The following is a 19,345-nucleotide window of genomic DNA, read 5'->3' on the forward strand; positions in this document are numbered from 1 at the left end:
ACAGGTGCTACGCGCGTATCCCACTGGCTGGCAAGTGCAATTTGACCGAAGAATGTGTCGTGGGAACAAATATATTAGCTTACTGCCAACCAGGTTTGGAAGCATGTACTTGTGTCCCAACGGCGTTCGAAATGGGACAAAGTTGTCACACAAAATTATTCATTGGCGGAAATTGTAGTACTGATTTAGAGTGCCAACTTTCTATTGAAGGACAATCACGCTGCGACATTATTACCACTACATGCCAATGTGTAATTAGAAAACACACATTTTTGGATATCTGCAGCGGAGCGGGAACCTATTTTACAAACATGTTGTTATTTCCAGCTCTTGTATTGACTTCATGGGTTTACATTATCAATTATTAAACCAATTTAAGGATATTTAAGATTTTGTTTATAAGCTTAAGGTACACATGCTTTAATTAATTTAAGATTAGTCCATTTAAATTGCGTCTATCGCAATATTTACATGTATACCCGGAACAAGTCGATTTTGATATGGAAACAAATAAGCGTATCCATATTTTCCAACTTTTATCTGTTAAATAATATAAGTGAAACGATTCCAATTTAAGTAAGTCATTAATTAATTCTGCCTTTCCAAGTGAAGAAATGTATCCGTCTATTTGTAGGTTTTAAGTAAAGGATTTATTACAGATAGATTATATTTTCGTGTAATTACCTATAATATTACATATGTTAACAATTAAATATGTTTAATATTCAATCTTTAACGGTCGAAGTTAACAATGAGTTGAAGAGGATATGTAAATGTATTATTAAAATTTATGTATATGAGAAGGTCTGACGAAAGCTAGAGTCATATGTGCAAGGAAAGTGGACGGAATGTTACGACATTTGTATTATTATTTAATACTTTTTTAGTATTTATTTACAATATTACATAAAAATTTACAATACATTTCATGTGTAAACCAAATACATGTAAGGCTAATATTTCTGCTGCACGCATAAATACATATTTATGTACATTTATGTACATTTAAACAATTAGAAATGGTGAGCGTATAAAATAAACCTGACAAATTACTGATAACAGAATCATATATCACTTTACAGTTAACATGTTGACAGTTGTGTTTTCCAATTGTGACTTACCTAAAGATCGCATACATGATTTGTATGCATCATGATCATGATCGCATACATGATTTGTATGCATCATGATCATGATCGCATACATGATTTGTATGCATCATGATCATGATCGCATACATGATCCATGAGACACCAGGATGATCTATTCATAACTTCAAAAGATTAGAGTGCCAATGAAGCTACTGATTAGGCATCCAGAACACATGGTAAGATTTATTTGCACTAACTTTGGACAATGTTTGTGCAATATGTATAATATTTATCGTGTGCCTCCCGTATGCTTATCTATGCTGCTATGTACCAATTTAATTTATCTTCTGATTACAAGCTGTGCAATTGAGCGTGGTTGTCTCTCAGCAGGCAGCAGTATGTAGGTAGGGAATTTATGCAAAAAATTGTCAATATTCATGAATTTGTTAATCATTATCAGTAATTTTTTAAATATGGCTCGTCAGCCTTATTTTGACGAAATACTTGTCTTGACGTTCATTGCCATGACGTGTTGCCAACACACAGGCCCCGATTTTGGGGAGGGCAAGCGGGGCAATTGCCCGGGGCGCCAGATTTCAGGGGGCGCCGGGAGGCGCCCGCCTTCACACTAGATATAATTGAATTTTCCAGTGTTGAATAAAGTTAAATATTAAAGGTAAACAATAAATATTAAAGCAAAATAAAGTAAATATTAAAGTTAAAGTAATGCATGGCTTATTTAATTTAATCTGATTTTTCCAGTTTCTGTACACATATTAACAATACTTTAAACAGGAATCTGTTAAGTCGGAAAAAAATTTGATTTGAACAACGCTCTCAGGGTGCAATGAGCTAATTTTTCTGAGACCGACCCCAGAATTTTCGCTTTTGTACTTTGCCCCTCTAGCGGAGTTGGAGGAGCTCAAATTTGAAAACTAACCTAGTCTGCGACTTTTGGCACACAGAGGGGTCAATATTTTTTAACGATCTTTGCACCAGAAATTTCCTAATTCTGTTTCCTACAACCGTTTCCAAGCGTTTCTTGAAACTCTCAACACGACCCTCACGACCTGAGACTGAAGGTATGGAAAGGTCAAGTCTCACATAGACCCACAGGTGAGGTACCGTTAGCAAGGTGTTGGTGAGGGAATTCAGACAATCTACATATACTTCATCTTTTGTGTGACCTCTTTCTGAAGTTCCAAAAACAGAAGAATCTTTTGAGTTTTGCCCGACCTTTTGGCCGATCAAACGTTTTGTTTACCTGCGAGGGGCTAAAAATTCGCGAAATCCTGAAATTTTTTGAGAATTAAAAAAACTCGGAAACGGTTTTGTCACTCGATTGTGAGTGACAATAATGAAAACCAAAATCACTTCGCATAGCCACAATTTCGATTCTAGTAAGATTCTCCGTGTTTGTAGAAGTGAGTGGGAGGAGCTCTATCAATCCGTCTGCCATTTGCAGCTTAACGATGTGTAAAAATTTTGTAAAGCGGTTTTCGCTAAAAGTTGTATTTATCAAAAGTTTGCAGTTGTGATGAATGAGTTTTCAAATCCCACGAAGTTTTGCAGAAATCATCAAAACACTACACGAAACATTGCTAACAACGAAACTTCATGGTGGGGGTCGTGCAGCTCCGCTGCAGGTGCCTTTTCCTCACTTTTTCCCAGTGCCCTGGTCAATTTGGTTTTTACCAATCGAAACCCTGATTACAATTACTAATTTGTAATGAAATTAAATTTGTCCAGAAAAAAACAATTCATAATTTGTAAGTGTAATTTATCACTTGAACCAAGTTCCTAAAATACTTGGATTACTTTCCAAATTATAAATTACACTAATTAATGCTATCGGTGATGTACATAAGTAAATGCAATTTTGTAATTTGATTTCTGAATGATCAGGCCAAGTCTAGTAAATCCATAAGCCTGGAATGTATTTTAGATTTTCAAAAATATTTAAATAATGTTGGGATTCACGTCAGCTTGTAAATGTCTTTTGATCGTTTTGTCCGTCCGTCTGTCCGTCCGTCCGTCCGTCCGTCCGGCCGTTTGTCCGTCCGTTCGTCCGTAAGCAGGATATCTCGAGAACGCCTCAACGAAATCAAACGCGGTTTTCGCCATTGTGCTTCTAATTTTTAGTTCTCGGTCGAGTTCGATACCCAGGTCAATCGGACCACCCCCGACAGCGCCAGGGGGTGTGGTCGAAAATCAAATTTAACCTTAATTTTCATATGGGGTGTCATTTTAAAGGAAATTTCGCCACGAATTCAACGACGTCAATATTTTTGACCTTTGACCTCGTCATCGGGGTCATTGGGTCAAAAAACACTTAATTTTCATATGGGGAGTCATTTTAAAGGAAACTTAGGAAAGGAAGGAAACTTAGGAAAGAAAAGGAAATTTAGGAAAGGAAACTGACCACGCTGACGCTACTTTTTTATATTCGTTTGGAGGGTTTATTTTGTTACGAAATATACGAAGCAATATGCATCTATTATCACAAGTTGCACAAACTCGTCGTCAAGGGAAATTTTCATTTCTCCTCTCATCTTCAGTTTATACACATTTCGCCAACACCGAGAAGTTGCGACGATGTGGTCCGAACCAACGATTTTGAGTGACGTGAATAGCCACACTGTATTTTGTTTTTTGACAAATAAACCGTTCCAAACGAAATGTAGCAAAGGGGTGAAGCAACACGGTCACGTGGTCATGGCATGTCAAAATGATATCGATTTTTGAAATTCCCGCCCTAAGCTACGTCCAAAACTACTGAAACAAAAAAATTCGACATTTTCGACATGTGGGGTCGTCTACACTGTCAACGCGCACCGCACGTCGAAATGATGGCGATTTTTGAAATCCACTTCCAATAATACGTCTAGAACGGTTAAGACTCAAACTCGATATCTTTGACCATTGGCGTCCGTGGTGCCATGGCCTTATGACCTACAACGCCCATCTTCGACTCATACGTACTTGAAAAATTAAAAACACATTGGCGAAAATCGAGTGTCCATATTCGAATTTGTTATAAAGTTATCGTAGATACAGACAGACAGACAGTCTGTCTGTCTGCAGCCATACCAGACATTCCCATAAAGGGATTTCGCTTCGCTTCACCCCTTAATAGTACAAGTATTTGTTGATTAATGTATTTTGGACTTTGAAAAGTCTGAAGTGTATTTCCGTTTCGTATTTTGAAAACGTGTGTTTTGGACATCCCTTGAACAACCAAAATCCTGCTCTTGTACTACCCTGAAAATTATGCAGCTGCTAGAGCGTCAAATATGTGGGGTAGAACAGTGTCAATGTCTAGCAATTTATTTTAGGGCCCACAGTATAAGAACTGAATATTAATTACCCGTAGTAGGTCTAGTTAATTTATTTGTTAAGATAATAATAACGGTTGTTTCGCAAATGTGGGAAAGAAGATTTTCCTCGTCTATTAGCCAGAGGAAAAGCATAGCCTGCGAGAGCAGAGGGAGCGAGCGGCTAGGGGCGCCAATTTTTTTTGCCCCGGTAAGATTTTTGGCAAGCTCGGGCCCTGCCAACACAATATGGATAAATTGCGCGGTCTGCTTGCAAATTTGGTGCATACATTAGGTCGAAACTGGTCCTGCGGATACATATATTCAGGGGTCTGCTTTCACCCTAATATACATAATTGTAAACTAAACTATTTATTTTGAATACTTGTTTTATGTATATGTTTATTGATACGCAATTTTAAGTCCTGAATTACAAAAAAATATAATGGCCAATCCCCGCACAAGCACGACATACTTGGACCATATCCCATACATCATAGGATTAAATATATAAATATAATTAGCAGTTACTTTTAAGCTATTTTGAGGACGAGATTGATACCTTCAATTTTCTTAAATAATTCCTAGTTGATCTCTCTTTACAATTGAGTACTGAGATTATTCTAAAGTTGCACCCCTAAAGTTGCACCCCTAAATGTTGACATAATTATCCATCTCAATAATCAAACTCTAAACAGGGCCTATAAATCCAATACATTGGTTATCTGATTAATAATTACGGCAGCTAATATCGCCACAATAAAATTAATCATTTGCTAACACCTTAACAAGATTCCTATAATTAATGCCATCAAAATTACGCACATTGATAAGTTTTACATTTATGCCAGCTGTTGACACTGCCAGCTTATCACAAGTGAAGATAAAACTTATTCCTCATTAATAGTCACTCCCTTTTCTGTTAAGTAAGATAAATTTTAATTTAAATGACTAGTTTGTGGTTAGTGGAGTCGTGTAGAGTAAGATATAATAGTGGTATATTAACTAATTGTCACCTGTGGAAGAGCATGGTTTTGTACTGTGAACTGGTTAGACATCAATAAAGCATACAAACAAACAAAATAGAGGAAATGGTCAACGCACATAGTTCAGAATATGCAAAGCATTACAAAATACGTAAGTATTTACTTAAGTATGTAGCGCAGCACATACGTATTAGTGACTATACTCTATTTTTCGGCCAAATAAATTAAAACATTTTAAAACAATGAATTAACCTACTCATTTGTTAATTAGAGCGAAAAAATTCATTATTAATTTGCAAATATTTAGGTCTCCCATTTATTAAATAATTACACCCTGCCTATAATTTTTGCATAGAAACGAAGTGAAAGGATGCATATGGAGATGAGCCATACATTACCGATAAGTTTTATCCATACAGCCCATCCATTATCAGTTTCACCAACAACTTGTCCTTAAATAAATATGTATGCATCTTAAGGTTGCCCGAAGTTGTATGCATAATCATTTATATGTCACACTTTAGCCATGGGTTCAGAGATGAAGAATTTAATGAATGTTTCCATCCCGGATTTATTATACACAACCTACGTCTCTCTGCTTTGCTACATGCTAATACCCGTGCCCAGATTACCTATTATGTTTTTTGTAGAATCCACTAGAACCCTAGATGAAGGATGAAGGATGAAGTAATTCATGGATTTACGTGTAAAACTCATGGCATGGCGCCACATTCGCAAAGTTTGAATGTTTTCGTTTTTAAAACCGCCATAAACAGCCATAAACCGCAATGAACCGCCATAAATATAAATAACTTAAACATTTATGATAAAATCTTAATACTTTACATATTTTATATATTCTGATTTATGCAGTATTCGTAAAACATAATGTTTTCATTTCACATTGTATTTAGATGCATAAATAAGTAAATGAGCTTTCCAAATAATTATTATACCCACCCAACTTCAGGGTCTTCTCTGGGTTATCTTCAGCTTGAGCGATTAATAAGTTGAGTGAACTATGTATGATGCTCATAACTTGTGAAATAAATTACTCATGCAACTTGTTCATGGGATTTAGGAGTAGGAAGTCAGAGGTTGTCACACCCAGATTTTGATGTCCTTTGGATATGTTGTAGTTCTATGTATATGAGTGTACGAAAAGTGAAGAAGGGTTTTACTCCATGGCCTCATTTGCGCCCGCCACACCCCCTCAAAGGTGCAAAAACTGCGAGAATTGACGCACTAAAATCATTGCCAAAAATCCAATTTTGCTCGGATTTTCAAAAAACTACCTATTCTTGATATGTATGCGCGGTATTGATATGTGACTCTGCCGCTTTTGTTTTAAACGGTTGTACTGCCCTGGTATAGATTCGGTAATGAAATAATACTATGTGGGATCACATATTCTTAATAACACTGATCAGTTTACTACTAGGTAGTATTAAATTATGTACCATATAGTATTATGTTTTTTATTTTATTTTTTTCATTTTTTTACACTCATTATTTATTTTCATTGAAATTAATTGAATTACACAAAAAAGTATATCACAGAGCACACTGGTCCGGATTACATGATTTACTTGCCAAAACCTATAACTCGCGAACATCTCAATTTTTTCGAATTCTGCTTCCGGAAATTAATTCATGAGGGTCGAAGGGGTCTGAGCTATGCAATTTTCACTCAAAGCCACGCCCTTCGGGGGGTGTGGTCAAAGGTAACTAATTGTTTTATCGCGTTAACACATCAAGTGGGGTGTCATTTTAAAGCTCTCATCAATGTCTATACAATTCAGGATAATATCAGTATAGTTGGGGCACACCCACCGTCTGGGGGTGTGGTCAACATACAAATTTGAAATTTTTGTTTCGACAAATCCGAGTATATATTTTCATTAAATGACAATATTCTGTAGTTTTGGGAAGTATTTCTTCCCTCTGACCTCATTAACACAGAAAATGAGACAAAAATTAAAAAATTTGTCGTGCCTCCAAGTGGGGCCGCAGCTTCATGGGACTCCTCCCTTCGTAATAATTTTTTTAGAGGGGTGTATTTTACAATTTTCCCTTCCTCAGAGAATGAGGAAGATGTGCCAAAGTAATTGTGTTGTTTGGAACACTGGGAAATTTCCTACCAGCCTATGATTGCAGGACTCCAAATATCCTGCTTATGCCAATTTGCATTTGCATAAATTCAAATTTCTCTGTCTGTATATAATTCGGGCAGCCGGTGGCAGCAGTTTTTGTAACTCGGATCTATTTCAGATAGTTGCACACGATACCAGTGCGTCTATTTCTGCTCACGTCACAGTATTGCATAATGTGATGCATCATTTAATGTACGGCACGGCGACATATATTTCTTAATTTCTGACTAAATCTTTCTGACTAAACTTTTAAAAATAAATACGTGCATATCACATAAACGCGATATCACATATGTTATCACATTTATCATATGCATAAATTTATCTATAATGTACCCAAAACTGCAGGGAAAACATCACACTAGGGGCGACTTTACATCTTCTCTTTAACAAAACCCAGCCACGTGGAAGAATTTTTAAAATAAATTAATATTACTATGCATAATATTTAATGGACTTCAGGTTCCACTAGCGACACAATGACTAGGGCAACTCTCAAGTAAATGATTAACTTTTCCTGGATAATGAGGGTATTTTTTCGGCAACTTTGTAACTATGTACGTCCCTGTCAATTTACTTTAGAAATATGATTACAAATTGGGAAACCTTTGTAAGCTTAGAAACCTTACGCACTTACGAAGGTAAGGTTCATCCTTTGGCGTACACATTGCACATACATATACTCTTGTCTTCGGACTTTCTCAAAAAAATCGAACTAAGAAAATATCTAAAATGGTACGATTTTTCCAAACCTTAAACCTTTCTTTATTCTTCGTAAACTGTTTCATGGCACCGATAGGATACACATGACAATTGTAGGTATTGTAAATATTCATAATTTTAGACAATCGTACCTCTCACATTTTCCAACCACGTGGGACCTTTGATCTAAAGTCAATGCACCTCCAGAATTACAAAAGTTAAGGCGGTTTTAAAATTAAAAACATTCAAATTTGGCCAATGTGGCGCCACGCCATGGCGCCAGATATGAGTTGTACACGGAAATATGGATTGATTCTTCATCTAGGGTCCTAGTAGATTCTCAAAAACATAGGGTCAAATTTATAGTGCCCTACGAAATTTCATTTTCTTCCAACCAAAAACGATAATTTTCGCAACCTTACAATTTGCGACCGAACGATTTTTTTTATCCAACCAAAATGCAAAATAATACAACCAGAAAATAAATCATCCAACTCGCCGATTAACTGATTTAAAGTAGTCAAAATTTTCAAATGCAACCAAATTTTGGTACTTTCATAATTTAAAAGAAAAACATTTGTGTTAGCCCGACCCAGGGTAATGAAATATCGGTGTGGGGCACCCCATACGGTCACTTACGATGAGAATTTTGTCAATTGCACGTCATATCCTTTCCTTAAAAGCCACTGGCTATCCCTATGCTAATTTTCATCTCCATTGGATGACTTTGAAAAATCGGTATGGGTCACCCGTTGGGGTCCCTTCGGATGAAAAAATTTTCATATTTCACCTCATATTCGTTCATTAGAAGCAATTAGCTACCTCCATGCCAAATTGCATCCTTCTACCTCCATTTCGAATATTCTACATCATGGACCACCACTCAAATGACCCTCACCGGTCAACCACTTGACCGATTTTGCTCATTTTCTAACTTGATTCCTAATTTGGCATGTTCTAAATGTGTGCCAAATTTCCAGTCGATAGGACAAGTTTAAAGAGAGTAATCGATAGACGGACAGACAGACGGACAGACAGACGGACAGACAGACGGACAGACAGACGGACAGACAGACGGACAGACGGACAGACAGACGGACAGACAGACGGACAGACGGACAGACAGACGGACAGACAGACGGACAGACGGACAGACAGACGGACAGACAGACGGACAGACGGACAGACAGACGGACAGACAGACGGACAGACGGACAGACAGACGGACAGACAGACGGACAGACGGACAGACAGACGGACAGACAGACGGACAGACGGACAGACAGACGGACAGACAGACGGACAGACGGACAGACGGACAGACAGACGGACAGACGGACAGACAGACGGACAGACAGACGGACAGACGGACAGACAGACGGACAGACAGACGGACAGACAGACGGACAGACGGACAGACAGACGGACAGACAGGGACAGACGGACAGACGGACAGACAGACGGACAGACAGACGGACAGACGGACAGACAGACGGACAGACAGACGGACAGACAGACGGACAGACAGACGGACAGACAGACGGACAGACGGACAGACAGACGGACAGACAGACGGACAGACGGACAGACAGACGGACAGACAGACGGACAGACGGACAGACAGACGGACAGACAGACGGACAGACGGACAGACAGACGGACAGACAGACGGACAGACGGACAGACAGACGGACAGACAGACGGACAGACGGACAGACAGACGGACAGACAGACGGACAGACGGACAGACAGACGGACAGACAGACGGACAGACGGACAGACAGACGGACAGACGGACAGACAGACGGACAGACGGACAGACAGACGGACAGACAGACGGACAGACGGACAGACAGACGGACAGACGGACAGACGGACAGACAGACGGACAGACAGACGGACAGACGGACAGACAGACGGACAGACGGACAGACAGACGGACAGACGGACAGACGGACAGACAGACGGACAGACGGACAGACAGACGGACAGACAGACGGACAGACAGACGGACAGACGGACAGACAGACGGACAGACAGACGGACAGACGGACAGACAGACGGACAGACAGACGGACAGACAGACGGACAGACGGACAGACGGACAGACAGACGGACAGACAGACGGACAGACGGACAGACAGACGGACAGACGGACAGACAGACGGACAGACGGACAGACGGACAGACAGACGGACAGACAGACGGACAGACGGACAGACAGACGGACAGACAGACGGACAGACGGACAGACAGACGGACAGACAGACGGACAGACGGACAGACAGACGGACAGACAGACGGACAGACGGACAGACAGACGGACAGACAGACGGACAGACGGACAGACAGACGGACAGACAGACGGACAGACGGACAGACAGACGGACAGACAGACGGACAGACGGACAGACAGACGGACAGACAGACGGACAGACGGACAGACAGACGGACAGACAGACGGACAGACGGACAGACAGACGGACAGACAGACGGACAGACAGACGGACAGACAGACGGACAGACGGACAGACAGACGGACAGACGGACAGACAGACGGACAGACGGACAGACAGACGGACAGACGGACAGACAGACGGACAGACAGACAGACAGACGGACAGACGGACATCACGGGTACATAGGCCCTGGGTCGGGCTAAAAAGGAAACCATATGTAGGGAAAGAGTTCCTTTGCGTCAAATTTTTGACTGCATTATAAATCTAATCCGCTATTGGTCGCAGGATATAAGTCCAGATTTCCCAACCCCAAAAATTTTTCATTCAACGCCCTATATTTCAAATCTATTAATGTTTATACCTGGGCTAAAGAGAATACCAGCGTTCGCTTCAAAAACGTACAGGATACTTTAGTTAAGTGTGTTTGTCCAGCAAATCGCCAGTGTTTACGAAAGGAGGAAATTGACAGAATCTTACGACTAATAAAGCGAATTACTGAGAAGAAATTTGAATCATATACTTCTAGTTCTAGTAAATCAAAATTATGGATTGTTAATTGTAGCTTATCTAATTGGATTTCCTTTACATGTTCATGTCCAATTTTCAAAAAGGAGTATATTTGTAAGCATATAATTGGAATTGGTATCATCAGAAAAATAATTCCAGTCCCAGCGAATCTCAAAATCGATTGAATTGGATGCAAGCTTAAAAGGGTCGGAAATAGATTGCAAATAAAGCTATGGTTGTTGACTAAATACAAACGTTTTTCTTTTTAATTGTGAACGTACTGAAATTTGGTTGCGTTTTAAAAATTTTAACTACTTTAAATTAGTTAATCTGCGAGTTGGATGTTTTATTTACTGGTTGTATTATTTTGCATTTTGGTTGGATTAAAAAAATCGTTTGGTCGCAAATTATAAGGTTGCAAAAATTATCGTTTTTGGTTGGAAGATAAATATTTTTCGTTGGACGGTTATACTCGCACCCAAAAACATAGTGGGTACCCTGGACACGCCACCCATGTTAATAGTGTCCCTTGTAAGAACGGAACCTTTTCTCATACTACGCCCGAATTTTTTAGTGAATTGTATTAAAAAATCAAGCTAAAAAGTAGTAATTCTGTATATGGTACATAATGATCATAAAATTTAATTGTTAACTACCTTTTTCCCTCAAAATTGCACTGATTTAAGGTACCTTAGAAATGCTTTGTTGTAAACCACGCCATACATCGAACTGGAAAGAAATATAAACAAATCAATGCTTAAGTACTGCCCTTTTTGTACATTATCTTTTGAGATAAGAGATTTTGTCGGTTATAAATACTGCTTAATCGTGAGTAATATTTGCATACTGTTTCCTATCGCTCTGAAAAAAATGTTTAACTGACCGGATTCAAGCAATGTACTAATTTTGGATTACTTATCATTATAAATGCTTCAAGTACATCATTAATTAAACAAAGATTTGCTTTGTCTCTACTCCATATTGATTTTTTATCGTTCATTGTTCTGATTTTAAATGTAGTGCTGATATCGGCAATCAAACTGTGGAAATGGGGTTCTTTAAACAATTTTGGTAAATACAAAAAAATCAAGCAGGCAAGTCCAGCATCAATCTGAGAATACGAGAGTGACCTCATTTCTGTTTATATTAAATATTTACGAATGAATGTACGTATGCATCTCGGTCGGAGTATTTCTGAATAAGTCGCGCAATTTGTTTGCGTAAGACAATATTTATCTGTGATGATTACCGTGTAAAGAAATATGGGATTCGAAGTTTGGCTTGGATCCCATTAATTGTGTATATATTTTTTTTTTAAATATGTCAACTTAGAAATGTTGAGCAGTTAAGGCAATTGTGAGTTTTAAATCAGTTGAGATGAGTTGGCTTACAATGCGCTATAAATATTCACCAACTTGTGCAAAATTTAATCTTTGCGCATTTTTGGACTCCCAGATAAATTTGGGTTGAGAAGTTTCAAATAAGTGCAAAAAATGTTACCTTTTTAATTGTATCTAAACTTAAATGAGTTTTAAATGAGCAAAAATTATTCACTAAATTTAATACTTAAAAAATATACATAAAAATAGCGAAACCCGAGTTATCTCCCACATTCTGAATAAATTGAAGATAAATCGTCTCGTCACCAGTCTTTGTCGGATATTCGTACCTAATCTCTGGGCAACGAGTTCGATTCCCCGAACAAGCCGTGAGCCTGATCGTCACCCGGAAAGGTTCTGAGAGGAGTGCTTCGTAAATATTTGTTATACTCCGTATAACCAAGTTATACTGCATGTAGACAGCCAACATGGGAGAGAATGACAACCCATGTGGAGAGATTGAGCATACAAAGTTATTGCGGTTCATTGATCCGATTCCAGACCAATCCTTTTTGCATTTCAGGTCAGGTTTTATCAGCATAATAGTATAATATTTGCACACATTTCACATTGTCCTTATGGCAAAATCGGAAAATTTTTTTGAAGCTTTTTTTGAAGAAGCTTTATCGTCATAGCGTGTTAAGCTCGCCAGGATAGAGTCCCGGAAGAATAACTACCACTAATGGTTTTACAACACTGTCAATGTATACTTGTGCATTAATCTTTACTTTTGGGGGCACTTTGATAAGATCAACTGGTCCTCAGCCAGTCAGAACGCAGACCACCATTCTCCGTAGCTTCCGCGCCCGTGCAACGCTCAACTATCTTGAATTATTTCACCCTTGTCGACGTACAAATTGTTCTTTCTTCCTGGCTGTAATCAAGATAGACTCAAGCCTCATCTATTGTGGCAACAAACTCACTTCTATCCTTCGCCAGGTGGTTTGTATAAAGCTTTCTTGAGTGGTCCTCCGATTTGCAATGTGAGATGGCTTGTAGACGTTTACCTTCCTTTTGCGTCGAACTTCTTTGTTCAAATCTTGAGAAATGACTCACCTGATTGTCGGTGTGCTGATTTCCGCAACTTTTGCAATCCATCTTTGTCTTTGGGGGGTTTCTTTCTCGATTCCCTCTGGACGCGAGAAATAAGCGTTTTCGTCCTTTTCACTATGGGGTCATTTGGGTGGTTCTGTACACCTCGGTTTATTGCATCACGCTGAATTCCATCACCTTGAATCACATTATACAAAAATATCTTACTTATTTCGAATCCATGGTTTTTAACTTCTTAGCAATCTCTCTTTGGGAGTATTTCTCCTTGGAAAGCGTTTTTACAACACGTCCAACTGTGGTGGGTGCCAATTTGGCATTTTTGAATAAAACTTTTTCAAAAAATTATGCTTAGTGGTGGAATATCTACCCAACGACATATGCAAATTTCGCGGCATTCGCATTATTGAATCTTTTTCTATGTATATTCTTAAGTGGTCTCAGTAAGTGTTCCCACCCTGTACATAACATCATGCAGGATTTTTAAAAAAGCACGCAAACCCGAGATTGATGGAAAGAGTTATAGGTTTTGGCAAGTAAATCATGTAATCCGGACCAGAGTGCGACCGGTGCAAATTTACCCCGACTTATACTAGACTATCTGCAGTGTAATAATTGCCTACCGGATTGGTAGTGGTTTATTTCTCAGTGGTAAATTTTTCATTACTATAACTTATATGACAGCACTGCTCGTTATTTCCACGTCAGTTGAGCGCATTCCGGTAAGTAATCAGTTAATACTAGTTTTCTTAGAGTGTGTCAGATTCGTCCAGTGGAACAAACAGCACACGGAGTAATAAAATATACTGATACATTTACCCTACTCATGCGACAAAAAGATATACGGAATCATAAAGTGAGAAGATATGAAGACCAACGTGTCAAAATCCTTTCCACGAATTATTTAGGATTTCTCTTATCCCGTGTAATCTTCACTTCACGCATACGAAATATTCTGCCCAATGGCCTAGTCGTCCATGCAGACAAAAATGATTGATGTAACTTATCTACATTATTACCAAATGGTTTATATCACATCATGTGTTAACATAACCCATGCAGTGTTACTTCGTATATTGTACATGCCAATTTTTATGGTCTCTAATACTCTCATCTGATCATTGCTACACACGACATTCAAGTGCAGGGCAACAATTCATAAAAGTAAATTAAATAAATTCAAATTCAAATTAAATTTATTTTTAATTAAAATTTAGAATGAATCTCGCAATTTTAATAATTTCTGGCTGTGTACTAATTAATATTGTTGCTTTGATAATTTACATTAAGGTGAGGTTTCCGTTTTGTTTTTATATTGTGTCCCTGTGTTCCTTAATTATTTGGGTATCTGATTAATTGCTGGTTACTTATTTCGACTCGACGAGATCAAGTAATTAATCAGTTAATTACACTAATTAAATATTAAATTACAAATTAACTACGTTTCTTAATTACATACTCACATATCTAATCATGTGGGTAAATGTACATATAATTATTAAAGAAAAATATTAAGGTGCGTCTGTTATATAATGTAAAGATTATTTTGTGATTGGTCATTAATTTTTTGCAAAACTTTGGAATTTTCTTAGGCATTCGTCGAAAAAATTTCTGAAAAACTTGAACCGCAATTTTTTTTGTTTCTTAAGAGCTCAGCCTTTGTGGTCATTTTAAGCCCAAAATTTGGAAAATTATCTGGAAACTGAAAAAGTTATTAAGGTTTGAAATTTGTAGAAAATGCAAATTTTTAAGTTTGACGCCACGCCAGGCCGCCAAATATACGCCTTACACGGAAATATGGGCGAATCATACATACGCCTAAGGCCCTAACAAATTCTAAAAAAATTGTGGATAACCAGGACACAAGCAGCAGTCGGGAATAGAATAGATCAATAGACTTTTTTAGAATTAATAATCTAATTAATTACTTTTGTCATTAATTACTACAATACTATCCAAATTGAAACATCAAATATGTCGATTTTCAGTTGTTCCGTGGCACTAACTGCAGAACATGTCAAAAGGAAACGGGACGTGATTCCACAATTGATGCTCCACTTCCACGGGATCCTGCCAGGCCCTTAGAAATTTGCATAGTGCAGAACGATCTCGTCCCAAATTACGATTCGGTCATGTTTAGCTCATAATTCCGACTGCATTTACTTTTCAGAGGGGTAACATTATCTTTAGTAGTGTAAATCTAAATAGAAGGAACCAAATATGTAGCGTTGGCTGAAGTACTGTGACAAAAACCTGTATGTGAATAAATGAATTTACGAGTAGGCTAATACATGAGGTGTAGATCGAGGATATGTTCGAATTTTGGTCACGCACTGACGACTTTAGTGACCCACGGAAGGGTCGCCTATAAGCTTGTCGGAGGGGAGGTACCCTCACCTCGTTATACATATTGCTAATTGCATCCTCTTACGATGTGTCATACATAATCAATCCAGGAAAATAAGAAGTAAGTAAAATGAGTAATAAACCGTTGCAAACGAAATGTAGCAATAGGATGAAACCAAGTCGTGGACCCGTCTATACGGTAACGGGGTCATCGTACGTCGAAATCATTTCGATTTTTGAAATCCCCGCCCCAAAATACGTTTAGAACGATCGAAACGACGCAATTAGACAAATTTCGACATTTTTTGACGTCTACACGGTCACACGGTCATCGTCAGTCAAAATAATGTCGATTTTTGAAATCCTCGTCCCAAAATATGTCTAAGAACGTGGAAACAAAAAATTCGACACCTATTCGACACGGCGTCGTCCCCATATCGCCGTGACCTTACGACCTGCAACGCCCATCTTCGAACTTGTGCGCACTTTTAAAATCCGTTCAGTAGTTAGAGAGGGAACAGACGGACGGACGGACAGACGAACAGAGCATTCCCATTATAGGGTTTCACCCTATAATAAAGTGCGGCAAAGCACGATACATAAGTAGCGCAAAAATGCTGAGAATGCTGGGCCGTGACCTTAGTCGCCATATTTCGACATGTCGACAACACCGAAAAACATGTTTTGCCCAAATTGTGACCATGCGACCACACCCCTGGCGCCGAGGGGGTATGGCACAACTCAGATACACGTAATTTAACTGGATTTCATCCATAGATTAATTTGCGCTATAAATCTCATTTTGCCCCGATCACACTGCGACCACACCCCCTGGCGCCGAGAGGGTGTGGTCCAAAAGTTTTCCGAATCCTCCCCCTGGGGTCATGTGTATGATGCCGCAAACCGATTTCGATTATCTTGATGCGTTCTCGAGTTATAGTGTTGACGGACAGACAGACAGATGGACGGACTAACTAACCGATCGCATAAAGTAGCTTGCGCTACTTAATAAACTACGTCTTTACTTACAATGCGATGGTGTGAAGTGCAACTCTCGGATTTGGCTGAAATTTTAAAATTGAGTTGTCCAAGTCAATGCAACCAACCAAAGTTTTTCCAACTTTGAACTCTTTTGAGAAATCCCAACCATCACACAAACTGCCTCAAGAAACGTGCGTTGGATTGACTTGGCCTACATAATTCCAAAATTTCAGCCAAATCCGATAGTTGCACTTCACACCATCGCATTGTTAGTTCTGCTGTCCATAAATACTTGCATATTTATGCAAACGTTTTATTGCTATGACGCTTCACCCCGCTATCGGTGGAATACTGCATGTATACGTACCATCTAAATGAGTAAAAGTATGGTGTGCATGATATCTCAATCACTTATATCAATTTAACATGTTGGGTTCAGGTACTGATAAAAGAATAAACGGCGATACAATAATGTATCACATCAACATATGACATGGTTATACCGATGAAGTTGTAGCACTTATAGCGTTCCAAATAATAATATTCTCATCATTGCATCCATATCATTGCTACAAGCGAAGTTCAAGTGCAGCGTACAAATTTATTTTATTTATAATGAATTTCGCCATTATAGCAATTTCTGGGGTTGGATTAATTCTTGTTATAGCTTTACTAATTTACGTTAAGGTGAGGTTTCTTCTTGCAATTGTACACTCTTAAAAATAATGTTACCCCTTCAAAAGTAACTCCAGCCCGAATTCTGAATTAAACAAACTGTACTAAATCCAGAGTAACGTTAACCAGTTAAAGTGGAAAGTTTCCTCTCGATTTTTTGGTAATTTACTTTATTCAGATTTTAGAGTGTCTCCACTCTTCTGAAGGGTAGCATAATTTGTAAGAGTTTTTGTATTAAATATCTTATGGCAGCTTCAAACATTGGGTATTTTGATTTGCAGTGGATATGTAGCATTAACTGCGGAACGAATCAAACGAAAATCGGACCTGATTCCACCCACATCATCGTTGATTCTCCACTTCCAAGGGATCATGTCGTCGTAATCAGTTCCACACAAATTTGCATAGTGCAAAACGATCTGGCCCCAAATTACGATTCCGCCATGTATCGTGATACCGTCAAATCTCCAGATATTGCGGACGAAACTTGTCCGCCTCCAAGTTATACAGAATGCTTACAGAATAAGACTTTGAACAGATGACAATTCCCTGCTGATGTACTGTACAAATTGTATCAGAGAAATAAAAAAAGCTATTTATAAACCACTAGCGTACAAGCCTGTCTCCCGTCAGGCGGGACTTATTTAAATCTTTATTTATTTATTTTTTTGACTTCATTGTATCATTAGCTGAAACTCTCTGTTGTAGACGTAAGTCCAAGAAATTTGTAACGGACGTGAAAGTGGAAAATATTTAAAAAAGCTAGACATGATGACATTCTAACCCTGTGGGACCTTTAAGACATTATTAGCCTCCCCCACACGGTCACCGGAGCGCCCAAGGTCAAATTGAGTATCAAATTCGTGCTCAGCGTTAAAAATCAGTTAGAATTGACGCGTCTGACGTGTATTCGACATGTGTGACCTTTAGCCTCCCCCACCCGGTCACCGGAGCGTCGAAGATCAAATTGAATGTCAAATTCAAAATTGAATGGCTGGCTCCGCTCGGCTCGGCTCGGCTCGGCCTAGCCACCTAAGGTCACCCGGCCTGGCGGCCTCAGCCCTCAGATCACCTCCCTTAGATAACAGCCATCATGCTACCACACCAAGATAATCTCCGTAGGATAACCTCCCTAACATAACCGTCCCCCAGATAACCTCCCTAAGATAACCATCCCCCAGATAACCACCCTAAGATAACCATCCCCCAGATAACATCCCTAAGATAACTACCCCAAGATAACCTCCCTAAGATAACTACCCCAAGATAACCTCCCTAAAATAACCATCCCCCAGATAACCTCCCTAAGATAACCATCCCCCAGATAACCTCCCTAAGATAACCATCCCCCAGATAACCTCCCTAAGATAACCATCCCCCAGATAACCTCCCTAAGATAACCATCCCCCAGATAACCTCCCTAAGATAACCATCCCCCAGATAACCTCCCTAAGATAACCATCCCCCAGATAACCTCCCTAAGATAACCATCCCCCAGATAACATCCCTAAGATAACTACCCCAAGATAACCTCCCTAAAATAACCATCCCCAGATAACCTCCCTAAGATAACCATCCCCAGATAACCTCCCTAAGATAACCATCCCCCAGATAACATCCCTAAGATAACCACCCCAAGATAACCTCCCTCTGATAACGCCCGCAAGATAACTAGAGATGCACCGAGTACTCGGCCTGGCCG

The 19,345-nt window shown here is 39.1% G+C and overlaps 1 long non-coding RNA gene across 2 annotated transcripts; it reads left to right on the forward strand.

Annotated features, from left to right (window-relative positions):
* Positions 1–14,508: 14,508 nt before the first annotated feature.
* On the forward strand, positions 14,509–18,257 carry LOC110850226. Of its 2 annotated transcripts, none has more exons than XR_004835052.1 (3): positions 14,509–14,931; positions 15,630–17,803; positions 17,925–18,257. It is a non-coding gene; the product is annotated as an uncharacterized LOC110850226 (long non-coding RNA). The 2 variants fall into 2 exon arrangements; XR_002547955.2 differs by having other exon boundaries at positions 15,630–17,655.
* The last annotated feature ends 1,088 nt before the right edge of the window (positions 18,258–19,345 follow it).

Source organism: Folsomia candida, unplaced genomic scaffold, assembly GCF_002217175.1.
Source record: "Folsomia candida strain VU population unplaced genomic scaffold, ASM221717v1 Fcan01_Sc005, whole genome shotgun sequence".
NCBI classification, from domain to species: Eukaryota; Metazoa; Arthropoda; class Collembola; order Entomobryomorpha; family Isotomidae; genus Folsomia; species Folsomia candida.